This window comes from Notechis scutatus, chromosome 1, assembly GCF_049901735.1.
Source record: "Notechis scutatus isolate UNSWTSFEM ecotype Mainland chromosome 1, rNotScu1.2, whole genome shotgun sequence".
Taxonomy (NCBI): Eukaryota; Metazoa; Chordata; class Lepidosauria; order Squamata; family Elapidae; genus Notechis; species Notechis scutatus.
The window spans coordinates 279,021,944-279,037,167 of NC_142009.1; the positions used below are offsets into that span (position 1 = coordinate 279,021,944).

At 40.2% G+C, this 15,224-nt stretch overlaps 1 long non-coding RNA gene across 1 annotated transcript; it reads left to right on the forward strand.

Annotated features, from left to right (window-relative positions):
* Positions 1-903: 903 nt before the first annotated feature.
* On the forward strand, positions 904-13,940 carry LOC148133398 (uncharacterized). Its single transcript, XR_015747380.1, has 3 exons — positions 904-1,057; positions 7,770-7,883; positions 12,220-13,940. It is a non-coding gene; the product is annotated as an uncharacterized LOC148133398 (long non-coding RNA).
* Positions 13,941-15,224: the final 1,284 nt, after the last annotated feature.

The window sequence follows — 15,224 nt, forward strand, 5'->3', positions numbered from 1 at the left end:
GGAGCCAATGCGCTGTGCGGGATCTGTGTAGCTAAATTGCCCGAAGGACGGGTTCCCCATCCCTGGACCTGCCGAAAACAAAGAGCACCTCAAAGGAGAACAAATTATAGGCGTTTGCTCCTTCCAGCACCTTCTCCTTCATCTGTGCTTCAGACCTGCATCCAAAGTTCAACTTTGCTACCGTTCGTCTCAAGAACTTCAGTGGTCAAACAAAGTTTCTTGACAGCCTCCTGCGCCTTTTGTCCTCCTTCTCCTCCTCCTCCTCTCCCTACCTTCCACCTCGGAACCAGACTCTAGTTCTGTTATCTCTACCCAGTGTTACAAAAGAGGACGGGGAGAAGGGAAGCCCCCCCCCCCCAGTTAGGAGACTCTAACTTGAACCTGGTCAGGTGTTCTCACGCGCGCGCGTGAAACAAGGTTTATCAAAAGCGTCTGGAGACCGTCTAGTTTTTTTTTTCCTTTCCTTTTTTAAAATTATTGTTACTAAAGTCATCCTGTGAGTAAACAAAAGCTAGCTTGTTCTCTTTAATCTGCTTTGGACACAACTGAGGGCAATACACGGCGGGCCTCCAGCTACCTCAGGACCCCGCTATTTCGAATAGCGACGGAGGTTTTTTTTTTTTGGATCGTCACGTTTCCTTTTGACCGGCGCGCGCGTTCCCCTTTTGTTCCGATTGGCGCGGGAATGTCCGCTAGGGGGCGCCGGATGAATTCTTTATCTTGCGGGTCAAGCGAGGAAAAAAGGATTCCAGTTCAAGATCGGCATTCCTCGGCTGGGGGAGGGCGGCCGGGCGGCTGCCTTTTCCCTTTTATAGAAAATCGGGAAGAGGAACGTCAAACGTCTCTCCCTCCCCCCCCGCCCCGTGCGTACTTTCGTAGCACTTGCTCCTGTTTGGACGCGAGTGGGAAGAAACCACCCAGAGGAAGCTGGCTGGCCCCGTCTAACTTCTTACATCGGAAGGAATGAGGTTTGGCTGGCCGGCTCCTGTTCTGCCTCCCTTCCCCTCGGCCCTGCTGCAAGATCTCCCCACCTAGACTAAACGGGGATTTAGCAGAGGTGCGATGCTTCCCCCCACTTTTTTTTGGCAGCTTCGCGTTGCGCAGGTTTGGCGGAACCGGCTTGCAGCCCCCTCGTTGCGAGCGTGACTCCGCCGGTCTGGAATCCCATCCAGGACCTCCACCTCTTAACCTGGAACGGGAGGCAACCCGGGATGGAGGGGCGGGTGGCTGACCTCAAATGTCTAGGCCAGAGGTCTCCGAACTTGGCAACTTTAAGCCTGGGTGACTTCAACTCCCAGCTATGCTGGCTGGAGAATTCCGGGAGTTGAAGTCCACCAGGCTTAAAGTTGCCAAGTTCGGAGACCTCTGCTCTGGGCGAAGCTGCTCTTTGCGCTTCGTTGCCTTGTGACTGTTAGGTAAGCAAACAAACACCAGGTAATCCTGGTTCCCTTCCAAGCAAGAACGGAACGGGGAATACCTTCCATTCCCTGACCGCTGCTCTTGGCTGTCCCGCTTAAAAAACAAAAAACAAAAACGGAGCCAGGCTCCCTGAGAACCAAGCGGGGTGGTGGTGGGAGGTGATGTCCAACTCTTGAACAGACCATTATTATGCCCAAAAAGGTCCGCTGGCTCATTGGAACGATTAATCGATTAATCCCACAGCATCGAATCAAAGTGCTCACGCCAGGCGTTTTAATCAGGAAAACAGCGCTAGAGCCCATGCCAGATTATATTAGCTGGAGCAGTTCTGGCCCCACTTTGGGACGGGTGGGGGAAAAAAAAAGAGCTTTCCCACAAGATAAACCTTGACTCTATGTGGATCAGCAGAAGCTAGCCCCTTCAGTTAGGTTGTAGGTTCTTCCTTTCCATGGGATTGGATGAAGAGTCTTCAAACTTGGCAAGTTTAAGACGTGTGAACTTCAACTTCCAGGATTCCTGAGCTAACATGACTGGAGGAGGAATTCTGGGAGTTGAAGTCCACAAGTCTTAAAACTGTCAAGTTTGAAGACCCCTGGATTGGACTATTCATAAGCACAAAGAGAGTAGATTTGGTCTAATGGTTAAGACCCCAGGCTAGAAACCAGGAGATTGTGAGTCCCATTTTAGATATAAAAGCTGGCTGGATGACCTTGGCCCAGCTACTCTCAGCCTAACTCACCTCAGAGAGTTGCTGTTGTGGGGAAAATTGGGGGAGGAATTAGGTATATTTTCTACCTTGAGTTATTTATAAAAGTAATAAAGGAAGGATCTATCTCTCCCCCACCCCTTTCCCCCCATTATCCACCCATCCACCCATCCTTCCATCACAATTGTTAAGTAGTCTACTATCCAAGTATAAATAAATGCATACAAAGGGAAACTTTCAAAAGACAATTGATCTTTTTTTAAAAAAAGAAAGAAAGAAAGGTCCTCATCCAATATGAGGAATCTTAAAAAAAAATTCCTCAGAGAATTGTATTTGGACTGAAGCCAAATAAGCAAGCTTTTCATCATGTTATTGGCTCTTCACAGATTTCAAGCCTTACATTGAACAATGAAAATAATAGAATCTAATGCATTGTGGTCTCTTAACAATATCAAGTGTTCCCCAATGATCATCTATTTACAGAGGCCTAAGTGGAGAAACATATTTAGTCAGAATAATCAAGGAAGTAAATAGGTCTGATTATTTCTGACAATAGAGTCAAGTAGTATTTGGCTTGTTTTGGGGCAGAATGCTTTGTATCTTGAGGATATTCTTTTATCCAGCATTGTCATTACAGATCTAAATGATCTTGGTGGCTCAGAGCACGTCTTAGGTCATGTCAAACTCGTGGCCAGCGGGCCAGATGCATCACTCCCACACCTAACCACGCCCACACTTGGTTTAGTGAAGGGGAAAAAAGTCACGATATGTCATGTGACAATGCCATGACAATACAAGTTTGACACCCCTGTCTTAGATTATACTGATATACCAGCTGAAATATATACTTTCCATACTACAAATTATTTAACATTAATTGCCCCATTACTGCAGTGAACTATACATGGTGTACCAATAAATAACTGGGCCTAACTTCTAAAACAATGGGATCCCACTGCTTTGTCATCTGTAAGGACTTCCCATCTTTTTTTTCCAAATCTGTTCAAAGTGCTGGTTAACACTAAAGATCCCAAATGAATGGGGCTAGGTTATCCTTCAAACTAGAACTTTTAAGATCATCTTTTCAAGCCCTTAGATGGCTTTGCCCTATAAAGTGCAGTGGTTCACCATTACTGGGAAGGCTTTTTCAAAAGTAACACTCCAATTGTGGGTTGATAAAAATTCTCAGTGCAAAATGTAAATCATCGAACCGGTAGTTATACTGGTTGGATCCCACCCCTGTTGTAGGGTTAATCCCAGTGACTGCTCTTTTAGCTAGAAATACACAGAGGGACCCCACAAAACAATGGTACCACAATTCCAATGATTTCCCATAATACAAATGATTCTATGGCTGATCTAGCTCCCACTAATTCCTCAGTTGCTGTATAACATCTGGATCTCCAATCCCACACCTTTGAGCCAGCCAGAAGAGAGAGAGAGATACTTCATCGTCCAATGAGTGTCAGTCATGGCCTTTCCTATTTTTAAAAGTGTATCCGAGAGACCATCTTCAATTATGTGGTTTGGTTTGACTGTCCTCAGTCTGATTGTCTCTGGCCATTCCCTGTTTAAGGCTAGATTTTGGCTTCCTTTTGACCCTTATATCTGTGCCTTTGGGAATGAAGTTTCTCCACATTTACTACTTTTATCATAATACATCTAATTATGGCATTGATAAACAGGCAATTTAAGGGAATGGATGCACAATGATAATTGAATGCTGAATATTTCAGCAACTCAGGTTGCAAACCTAATCATTGAGAGTTGACAATTTGGTGCTGTTCCAGTGTTTGGGATTTCCATTGTCATCAAGTATAGATAGCGTAATTGCTGCCAAGTCTAAAATACCTGCAGGACATCAGGTTTCCTATTGCTGCCTGACATACTTTTGGGGCAGAATTCAGTTCAACATTGTGAAATTTTCTTCTAAGCAGACATTTACGGGATTGCATTCCAAATTTTGCACTATCTACTATTCTCGTAGGAGAAAGAGTGCAAAAAGTTACAAAATGTACATTCTGCACAGGAATAACTAAACAAATATAGGAAAGTGGAATATAATATTTTGTTTTGATGTATCTTCAATATTGTAATTTGAGCAAAAGGCAATATTTGGAAACAAACATCTCATTTGACCTCGTTTGTCATAAGAACAGTTGATTTTGTTACTTGGATAGATTTTACTATTTGTTAAATTTGTTAAATTCTCTTTTATATATCACTTTTAAGTACGCCTTGTTCTGAAACAGATGTAATTATTGTAATTAAAAAATATAAAGTGTATCTATGAATTTAAATAAAATGAATCAGTACACAAAAGCATATCTAGCTTTTTCATAAGTGAGCAACTGAAATGATAATAAATAGGAGTGATAAGCAATGGGCACAAAAATTTGCCTGTAATGGTTTCCAGTTTCCAAACAATGTTTCCCTTTTTGCCCCATACAGATTTGCTATGGATATGATCTAGTCCAGGGGTGTCAAAGTTGCATCATCATGGTGTTGTCACTTGATGTATTGTGACTTTCCCCCCTTTCCTAAACCAGGCATGGGTGTGGCCAGTGTGTGATGCATCCAGTCCCCAGGCTGCAAGTTTGGCAGCTCTGATATAATCTGTTGTATTGAAGATGTGGTTTCTGATATAATCAGGGGTTGGGATTTCCTGAGATGCTATTAATCACTTACGGCTCCTGTGAGCCTTCCCTCTGCCATTCATGGCCATTTTGGCTAAGGTGCAGTAGAGACAGACCCTTGGCTTCCTCAGAGGCATAATACCCGACTGTCATTTTCTGAAGCACTTGTCAAATATTAGGTAGTCCTTTTTAAAGCTCAAGTAGAGCATTCTAGACCTGTATTTAATAAATAGAACTAGTTCTCAAGTGAATATTAAATGGACTACTTGACATGCATCTAAACATGTCATTCCATGCCCCTATGGATAATACCAAATTTTGCTCCGCTCACATTATGGAGAATGATTGGTGATTTTCCTGCTAGAAGATGATGCTTAGTGGAAGAAGAGGGGGAAAAAAGCCAGAGGAATGTATGAAATCTATGCTTGTCCCACTTTAAAGGATAGCAACAGCTGGTGTCCTTGTTATTGTGGCAAGGTAAGAATTGGCAACTGGGGTCATAAATGCAGTGCTGCTACAGTATATATATATATTTGCTGGCCCAAGCCTTATGGATAGCCCTTTAATGCAACCATTTGGCAGCACCCTTAGTTAAATATTGAAAGAACTGTTCAACCCACTTCACCACAAAGGGGAAATCTCAGCCTCTTCTCTATGCATCTATAGGCATAGCTCTGTACTTTTTTCATCACTGTATCCTTTATAATGTGGCCTTTGGATCCTCCTTCCCTCAGGTTAAATATGATTCACAGCATCTAAAATATTGCCTAACCCAACATATATTACTTTAGTTATATAAATTAGAATGTGTATATTAAATAACAAAAATGCTAGAATAATGGCTCTCCTTCACAGTAATCACATCTGGTTACTATATAATGCTGCAAACTTCAGAATATGCAGAAGAAATCTTAATATAAATCTTAATATAACCTAGTAACAAATACAACATGAGCAAAATTATTTGTTTATGATACTTCAAAAGTAATTGAGTAAATTAGTGAAAGTGTTCACTTTTTTTCTGTGGAATGAATTATATAAAATCCCTCTTCATCAATGAGTTGTGTTCAGATAAGAGGTGGTATTCAGCAGGTTGTGACCAGTTCTGGAAAACCAGTAGCGGAAATTTTGAGTAGTTCAGAGAACCAGCAAATACCAGCTCTGACTGGAGATTTTACAGTATCCTTCCCCTGCCACGCCCACCAAACCATGCCCACAGAACTGGTAGTAAAAAAATGGTTCAGATGTACCGCAGCATTAGCAAAAAAAACAAGGCCACACATCTTTTGAGTGTTTAATGGACATTTGTAAAATGCTTTCTAATGTTTTTGTATAAGATCCAAGAAGATACAAACTCAAAGTAAACCGCACCAAACTTGATTGCAGGAAATACGACTTCAGCAATAGAGTGGTCAATGTCTGGAATACTCTACCCGACTCTGTAGTTTCTTCCCCAAACCCCAAAAACTTTAACCTTAGACTGTCTACTATTGACCTCACCCCTTTCCTAAGAGGTCTGTAGGGGGCGTGCATAAGCGCACCAACGTGCCTACCGTCCCTGTCCTATTGTTTCTCTTATTCTTTTATTTTTCTTATATGTACCCATTTCATGTATTCACAACTATGTATACACTTATACTTATTATCTTGTAAACAATTGGCAAATCAAATAAATAAATAAAATAAATAAAATAAGTCAGTCCACTCTGATTCTTTTTAAAGTTGGAGTCCGAGTGCCCTATTAGAAGATAAATTACCAGTGTACCTCTGTCAACACTAAGAGCACTATATAAATAAATATATCATTTGCACATTTATTAATCATCTCAAGCTTAAGGCATGTGGCTAGTTCAGACAGAGAAGTGAGAACCCAATTAGGGCAGTGACTCATCTCTTGCTTTATGACCCTCCGTCCTTCCCAATAGCAACTTAGGGAGACAAGAGAGAACACAGCAAACTGGGGCCAACTGTTTTCCTGAACCATCATTAACTACTATTCCACCTGGCCCTTACATATTTATATTATATCCCACAACAAATGTTTTGGTGCCTGCATTTATTTTCTCTTCTAACATTTTCTGTCTCTCTGTGTATTGTGTCCCTTAAGTTGTAAATAGCCATTTTGTTTCCTTAAGCATTTAGCAACTCTAATACTCTTCTGGAAGGCATTGAAGACCTGGTTCTGCCAGCGGGTCTGTGTTCTGACCCAACTGGGTTCCAAAGAGCAAACACAAAGGCAGCAGCCCCCACCTTTCAAGGTTTAATAACGAATTCTGTTCTGAAGGCTGCTTTCCACTAATTAGCTTTGACAAGAAAGAGTCTTGCCAAGTTCTTTGTCAAAGCTGCCAAAAACCCAGAGATAAGAACTAATTTACAAGATTCTCCAAACATGAACTAAGATGTCCACCAGTTGAGCTTAAGAGCTTCTTTGCTGTCTGCAAAGAACGCTTTTCTAATCCTGGCTTTTATCCTCTTGAGGGAGGGGTCATTACCTTGCAGCCTTACTCCTGAGTTGCCTGTGCTGCTGTAATTGTTCTTTCCTCCGAGTAATCCTTCGTGCACATGCACTTGGCACAGGCTCCTCGGGAACCTCCTTGTCACTGCTGCCAGCTCCCATAATCTCTGAAGGCAGCAGTCCACTCCCTGATGGTCCTGGCCCTTCATCAGAGTCATCGCTCTCCTCAGCCATCAGCATCTGCTGCCGGCTAAACACAACAGTCTGGGGAACCCGGATGGAGCCCATTAAATGGCTCATCTGCTGATGTTGGTGCAGGGGGTGGGGGTAATTTTATTATATTATACTATATTAATTTATTTGATTCTTTTCATTAGTTTTATTGTTTTAAATGTGGTTTTATATTCTGTAAGCCACCTTGAGCCGCCATGGGCGAATAGGCGGCAATATAAATTCAATAAATAAATAAATAAAATTGGCTGGGAAAATGGCAAGCAGTTTCTTAATATTCTGCCATCTTCCGTGTGTCATCTCAAGTTTTTTTTTCCCCTAGGAGCTCTGGAATGGACAAAGAAAAGGATTTCAATGGTGGTGAGCAGCATTGGATCCTATTTTTCCCAGCTGCAGAGCAGAGCATACAGTCAAGATGAGAACCGCTTGGATGCAGGTAATCTTCAGTCATATTTATGTCAGTAACAATTCAAGGCAGAGTGTCTAACAAGTGTTGTAACTGCATATATGTTTGTGGGGAAAGCAAACGTGGAAGGAAGGAAAAAGAAGAGAGTCTGGTGTTACTTCTGTTTTGTACTTTTATTGCTGATAATTGTACTTGAAATCATTGCAAGTAAGGAAAAGAAGAAAGAGATTTCGTGTTCATCATAAAATAACTAGACAAGTGTGGGAAGGGATAATATTTATTCTGTTCATCATACATTTCTGCTGTGCCAAACAGTGGTGGGATTCAAATATTTTTACTACTGGTTCTGTGGGTGTGGCGTGGCATGGCTTGGTGGGTGTGGCTTGGTAGGCATAGCAGGGGAAGGTTACTGCAAAATCCCATTCCCTCCCCAACCCACTAATCTGCTTTCCAGCTCCGTTCTCCTGTGCAGGGCAACAAAAGAAGATTCAGACAATCAGCTGGGACTCAGGAGGCAGAGAATAGATGGGGTAAGGCCAGTCAGAGGTGGTATTCCAAACTACTCAAAATTTCCACTACTGGTTCTCTGAACTACTCAAAATTTCCACTACTGGTTCTTCAGAACTGGTCAGGACCTGCTGAATACCACCTCTGGTGCCAAATTTTCTAATTTCCTGGGAAAATCCAATTGCTGACTCAATAACTGCAGAACTGCGGTCATTAATCAAATTTATTTAATTCAACACTTGACATTTTGTTTAGGTGAACTTTTATCTTTTCCTGTGTAATTTTCTTTTCCTTATAATTTGCTTTTTGAATTAGTATAAAGTTGTTCACTTTTTCCTTTGTCGTTATATGCTCTGAATCCTAACATCTTCGATAAAAATCTGTTGATAGTCTTCTGAAGAAAATAATTTTCTCTGCAACATCATTTAACTAGAACTGTATTTAAATTGCTAAAGTGATCTATGGAAAAGTAGTAATGAAAAAGAATTTTGCTACTACTAAAGTTTTATAATGATTACAAGGTTAAAGGACTACATTAGCCTTTATTCAATTTTGCAATAGTTCTTAAGGATCTGGATTTCTTTTTTGATTGTGAATACAATTTTCATGGTACAATAGGCTTAGTTCAACCACCATATTCTTTCCCTTCCTTTTCTTTATGAAATCTTCAGTTTTAATTAATTATTCGGTTTAGTTAATTAATTTTTTTCTCTGGAAATCCATTCCTACTCCCACACCATTCAAAGGTTGTTCATTCTAAATTGCATAGCTAAAAGTCCATTAGCACTACTCAGGTGATCTTGAGGACACAGGTAAACCTCCAAGTGCTTCAACAACCCTAAAAGAGGATGCAAATGACCAGTTGTCTGCAAGGAATATAAATCCTTCCATTCCCCACCATCCAGTCAGAGCTGAAGAAGCTTCTTGGACAAGAAGTGAAACGTCTTCAAAGAAAAAGCAAGAAAGTCCAGTTGCCTCCTAAAAAAGCACCTTTGGACTTTACAGTAGTGCATTTTCTCGATCAAGGTTTGGCATGCTTAAAAAGATCACAGTATAGAGATGTATAACAAATATAGGGATGTTTAGAGTGGAGATGGTGTGAGTAGAGGGGGGAAACTGAAAAAGCTTTCTTAAGTGTAACAAAAGATGCTATTTCCACAAAGAATGAACTAATTGATGCATACTACACCATAATTGGATAATTTGGATAATTGGATATTTTGTTAAATAATGCTAAACCATAAGCAACCACATTATGCCTTAGCATGATGTGAGAATTCAATCAGCAGGGATTTTTCATAGAGAGAGAAAGGGGGGAGAGGGAGAGAGGGGGGGAGGGAGAGAGAGAGAGAGAGAGAGAGAGAGAGAGAGAGAGAGAGAGAGAGAGAACAACATTTCATTCTCTCCCTACCTCCCAATCTTTGGTAAACTACTGATAAAACCTACAACAGAAATATGTTTTCATTTCCAGCAGTTCTTTAGAAGTAGTATTTACGCTTCTAATTACTCTGCAGACCAAACAATTTTCCCTCTTTAGCTGATAAGACAGTGTTTCAAAAATAGAAGTGATGGCATTTCCCCTCTTAATTTCAACTTTCTGCTCTAGCCAACTCTAAACAGGAATATGTGTGTAAATTAAGATTTAAGCTTAACCATTATATGGACTATTCTAATACTACTCTTCTCCCACCTCTCCCAATTGTAGAGTCAAGAAAGGATTTGCTGGTATTAGTGACCAGATTTCCTCTTTTGTGGTTCAATCAGATGCATTAGCAGTTTGACTTAGCTGGTGTTCCTCTGATAGGTACCATATTTTTTGATGTATAAAATGCACTCCCCCCACTCAAGTGGGTGGAAATGTCTGTGTGTCTTATACAGTGAAGCCCACCCACTGGCCCCCACCCTTCAGCCTCTGCCCCCCAGCAATTTGCCTCCTGGCAGCAAACAGCAAACAGTCTGGTCAGCTTCCGAACATCCTAATTAGCACAAGCAGGTGATTGTTGGTTGGATCAGCCTCCCAACGATCAGCTGTTTCAGGCTTCAGGGATTGCCATCGCCTATTGCTGCCTCCACATGCACCATTTTCAGCCTCCATATCCCGTTTTCAGCCTCTATATGCCCCGTTTTTGGCCTGTCCCGATCCCTGCTGCCTGGAATGGGCTGACAATGAAGTGCACAGAGGCCGAAAATGGGGCACGTGGAAGTGACAATAGTTGATGTCAATCCCTGCAGCCTGAAACAGCTGATCGTCAGGAGGCCGATCCAACCAACGATCAGCTGCTTGTGCTAACCAGGCTGTGCTGAAACTGATCAGGCTGTTTGCTGTTTGTTCTAAGGAGGCAAATTGCTGGGAGGCAGAAGCAGAGGAAGATTTGTTTTCTTGTTGTCCTCCCCCAAAGCTAGGTGCATCTTATACTTTGGAGCGTCTTATAGTCCAAAAAATATGGATAATTCTGTCATCTTCCATTCCATCAATGTCCTCTGCAATGAATAGCTAAAGTCCCACATCTTATCCTACAGCCCTTTTCAGCATTCCCCCTGCATTGTGCCAAAAAAATTGCTTCATAGATTTCAGACACCTTCATTTCCAGGGTTTTATTTCCAGAGTTCTCCTGGGTGTTTTTAAGGCTTTCCACTCCATATTTACTCCCTTCCTTCATGTATGCGAATTACTTCCTAATCAGAATCTAAACTAAAGCCTATTCTCAGCTCCTTATATTAGCAAAGCAAGTTCACATTGTTCTGTTTAGATGTCTTCACAGATACCAGAAGAGCCAGTAAGAAATTATGGCTGAGAATGGGTTAATCAAAATCTCGTTTTGGGGGAACCATTCCCACTGTGGGAATTTGAAACTTGATTTTGGGTGCAATGATTATGAAACTAATTGCAAGATCAAGACAATGCATGTTTGCATGATTAATTTTAATTTCTTCCATAAGGTGGGTTTTGGCACCTGATTTTTTTTTTTAATTCAAAGATCAATTGAACATATCTGAAAAAATGTGTAGATTATTTTACGCATATACTATCTAAGATTTCTATCCATTAGATATGTCCGCTTTTTCAGCGTCCTCATTATAATTCAACTCCCCCCGCTTTTGCTTTCTTATGACAGGGAAGTCTTCGAATGAACAACTTCTCAGAATTTAGGAGTTAACGTCTGAACAAGAAATGGCCCAAGCCTTCCGTGGGTACTAATTATAATTTTCTCCTGCAGAACATGTGTTTACTGAAAAGCTTGCTATTTCTGGCTTGTACCACAAGTAATGCTGAAGTAATGTTGTCAAAGAGAAATGTTGAGATGGATGATAGTAATGAAAGCTTATGGTTCTTTTTGGAGGGAGACCGAGATTTCAAATTTCTCAGCTAGACAATGGGCCCAGACAATTCATTAAATATTGGCCTATCTAACCAACACTTTCCACATACATTCTGAAAATTGCTTGGTTATATTCTGATTTTCAGCGATATGAATTGTGGCTTTCAGTAAAACATTTCTTTATTTGATATACCTAATTAATAAGCAAAGCATAAAAGTCATTAGACACAATGAACCATTTTTCCCTCTTTGGTTGGATCATACCAATAGAAATGGCAGCCTCAACAAAAATATTTTCATCAACAACATAGATTTCTTTGTACAACTTCCGAGTGCCAAAGATTAATTTCTTGCTGTTAGTATATGTACTGTCACCTTTTTTAAAAATCAAAGGGCAATTGTCTATGTATCATAAACACATGAAGAACAGTTGGAACAGGGATAGGATGCAAATATTTTTACTACTGGTTCTGTGGGCGTGGCTAGGTGGGTGTGGCCATGTGACTGGGTGGGCGTGGCTTCTTCTTTTTTTTTTGCAGATGGAAACTAATCAAGGAGAGAAGCAACCTGCAATTAAGGAGAAACTTCCTAATAGTGGAACAGCTTGTCTCAGACATTGTGGGTACTTCATCACTGGAAGTTTTTAAGAAGAGCTTGGACAATCACTTGTCTGAAATGATATAGGATCTCCTGCTTTTGCAGCGGGCTGGACTAGAAGCTCCAAGGTCCCTTCCACGCTCTATTCTGATTGTAAATGTATTCACCTATGAAAGGTAATCAGAGATACTCTGCTGATTGTTCACAATAAGTTGTCAAAATTGTCCCTGTTTCTTGACAGTTTGATTCTCCCAGAATTTCAATGGCTTAAATCCCATTGGAAATAATGTGTTCTTCCTGCTAGGTCAAGGAGCACAGCCTGTTTCTGTTAAAGGTACTATAAGTGTAAATAGACAAGGAGGGAAATGTGGTTGATCTCTGAGGTTGCCATTTAAGCAGGAAAAAAGGCATGATCAAATCTTTCATTCACTCATTCTATTGAGTAAATTGTTTGTAGAAAAATGTCACAGATGGATAGGGGTTTTTTCAGATTGCAAAGCCCACAATTTTGTGGTAAGTTTTTGTAAACAATTTGAAAGAGTATTCATGAGCCATCCACCAAAATCTGTATGGCTAATCTGGCAGTTATTCCATCATGGTAAGACTGAAACTGTTTTTTTTTTAATTTATGAAAACAAATCCTGGATATTGTTGACATTCCAAATTCAGTGTTATGCCTTAATTGATAACTCCTGTTATAGGCAATATTTATTCACATGAAAAAAAGCCCCATAAGTATGAAGCTTTTAAAATGTGGTTAAAAAGTTGCTACCTTGTACCACTATGTTGTCTCCATATGGGTATGGTATTCCAGTCATTCTATTGTCTGTTCTAAACTCACATACATTATAATCATTACCTCCATTATAACAGTTTACCCTATAAAATGAATTCCACTTGACCTTTTCATTTTTGAAAATTCCAACTTGTCTCTCTGCTTTGATTTATTTATTTATTTTTGCTTCTACCCATATTCAAACCTTGTAATAGTTTATCCATCCATTGGTTGTATAACATAATATGGGGAAAGAATGAGGAGCATTCTAATTGAATTTTTCATATACATAAACACTTCCTATTCATGTATTTCTCTGTAAAGTTACAGCTACAGGTATGTCCTCATTGTATGAGGATGCATGAGTTTATAGAATGAGGACAATAACATTTGGCTTGGAGAGACTTGTGACATATACATTCACCAAATTGTTCTGTAAAACTTCAAATATTGAAATCACAAGCTTATATTTCCATTTCATCTTACATGTTCAGTGTCTGGAGTCTCTCATAGACAAAAACTGTGTCAAAAGGTGTCAAAAAGACAGAACAGTGGCATTAAACAATATACACTCAGAATTAAATATTGTTAACTCAGGTATTTGAACTGAGAATCAGCAGTTATTAGGATTTTGATCTGAAATCCAGAATTTAAGAAATGCTGATGAAAATGAAAGTCCAAAATTCTTGCGTAGCCATTGCAAATCCATCAGAGAGATATTTTTAAGCAGTTTATCTTTTTTTCAATAATAACTTTTAGTCCAACACCTTTTCTCAGAAACAAAACCCTGGCATTAGAATGTTACTTAAATATTACGGATAGGACATTTTTCTCCATCATTTCCAGAGGTGGTATTCAGCTGATTCTAACCAGTTCTGGAAAACCCGTAGCAGAAATTTTGACTAGTTCAGAGAACCAGCAAATACCACCTCTGACTGCTCCTGCCCCCATCTATTCTCTGCCTCCCTCGTCCCAGCTGATTGTCTGAGTCTTCTTTTGTTGCCCTGCACAGGAGAATGGAACTGGAAAGCAGGTTAGTGGGATGGAGAGGGAATGGGATTTTGCAGTAACCTTCCCCTAGGATTGGGGTGGGAATGCAGATTTTACAGTATCCATCCCATGGAGTGGGGTGGGAATGCAGATTTTACAGTATCCATCCCATGGAGTGGGGTGGGAATGGAGATTTTACAGTATCCTTCCCCTGCCATGCACACCAAGCCATGCCATGCCCACCAAGCCACGTCCACAGAACCGGTAGTTAAAAAAAATTGAATCCCACCACTTCCTAATAGTTACCAGGGGATGCAGGATGCATGACATCCTTTGCCTCCAGAGAATTAGTCAGGATAACTGGGAAAATGGTGGAAACGATCTTTGTTCCCTTCAGCTGCTGTTCCCAGCGTCATCTGCCTAAGAATGTCACCATATTGTCTAATGGAATGTTGGCTCTGAACTTCTCAGCCCAGTTATATGTTCAATAGTTTTCTAGTAAGATCACATTTTAATGAATTCATCTTTCACATCTCTTACTACTTTAGAAATAAGTTTGATTTAGTACATACATGATAGACTTTCCTGGTACGGATCTATTTTTCAAGATGCCCAAATTGAATTTTATTCAGATTTGTTTAGATTGTTTTTTTAAAAAACTGTGTTATAATTTAACATTTACAGAGGGTTGTGAGGCAATCACATTTTCAGGATAATTTTGAAACCCAAACTATGTGAACAAATGAGAAAAACAACACTAGAACAAAGCCAACAAAAGAAACAACATGAAAGAAATAGACTTGTTGTGTAAAACAGCACTTAAACATAATTTTTAAAAATAGCAATGTTAGAGGTTTTTCCCAGATGTTTGTTCTGTTACCTATTAAGTTTAAAGGCCTGGAACTTTTCAACAGAATTATAGCAGAAACAAACAAAAAATCATGGGAAAAACTATTGACATACAGGTGGTCCTCGACCTACGACCACAGTTAAACCCAAAATTTCCATTGCTACACAAGGCAATTGTTAAGTGAGTTGCACCCCATTTTTACCACAGTTGTGCAAATCATATGGTTCTTAAGTGAATCATGTGGTTGTTAAGCAAATCTGGCTTCCCTCATGGCCTTTGCTTGTTGGAAAACAGCTAGAAAGATCATAAGTACATGCCAGTTGCCAAGCCCC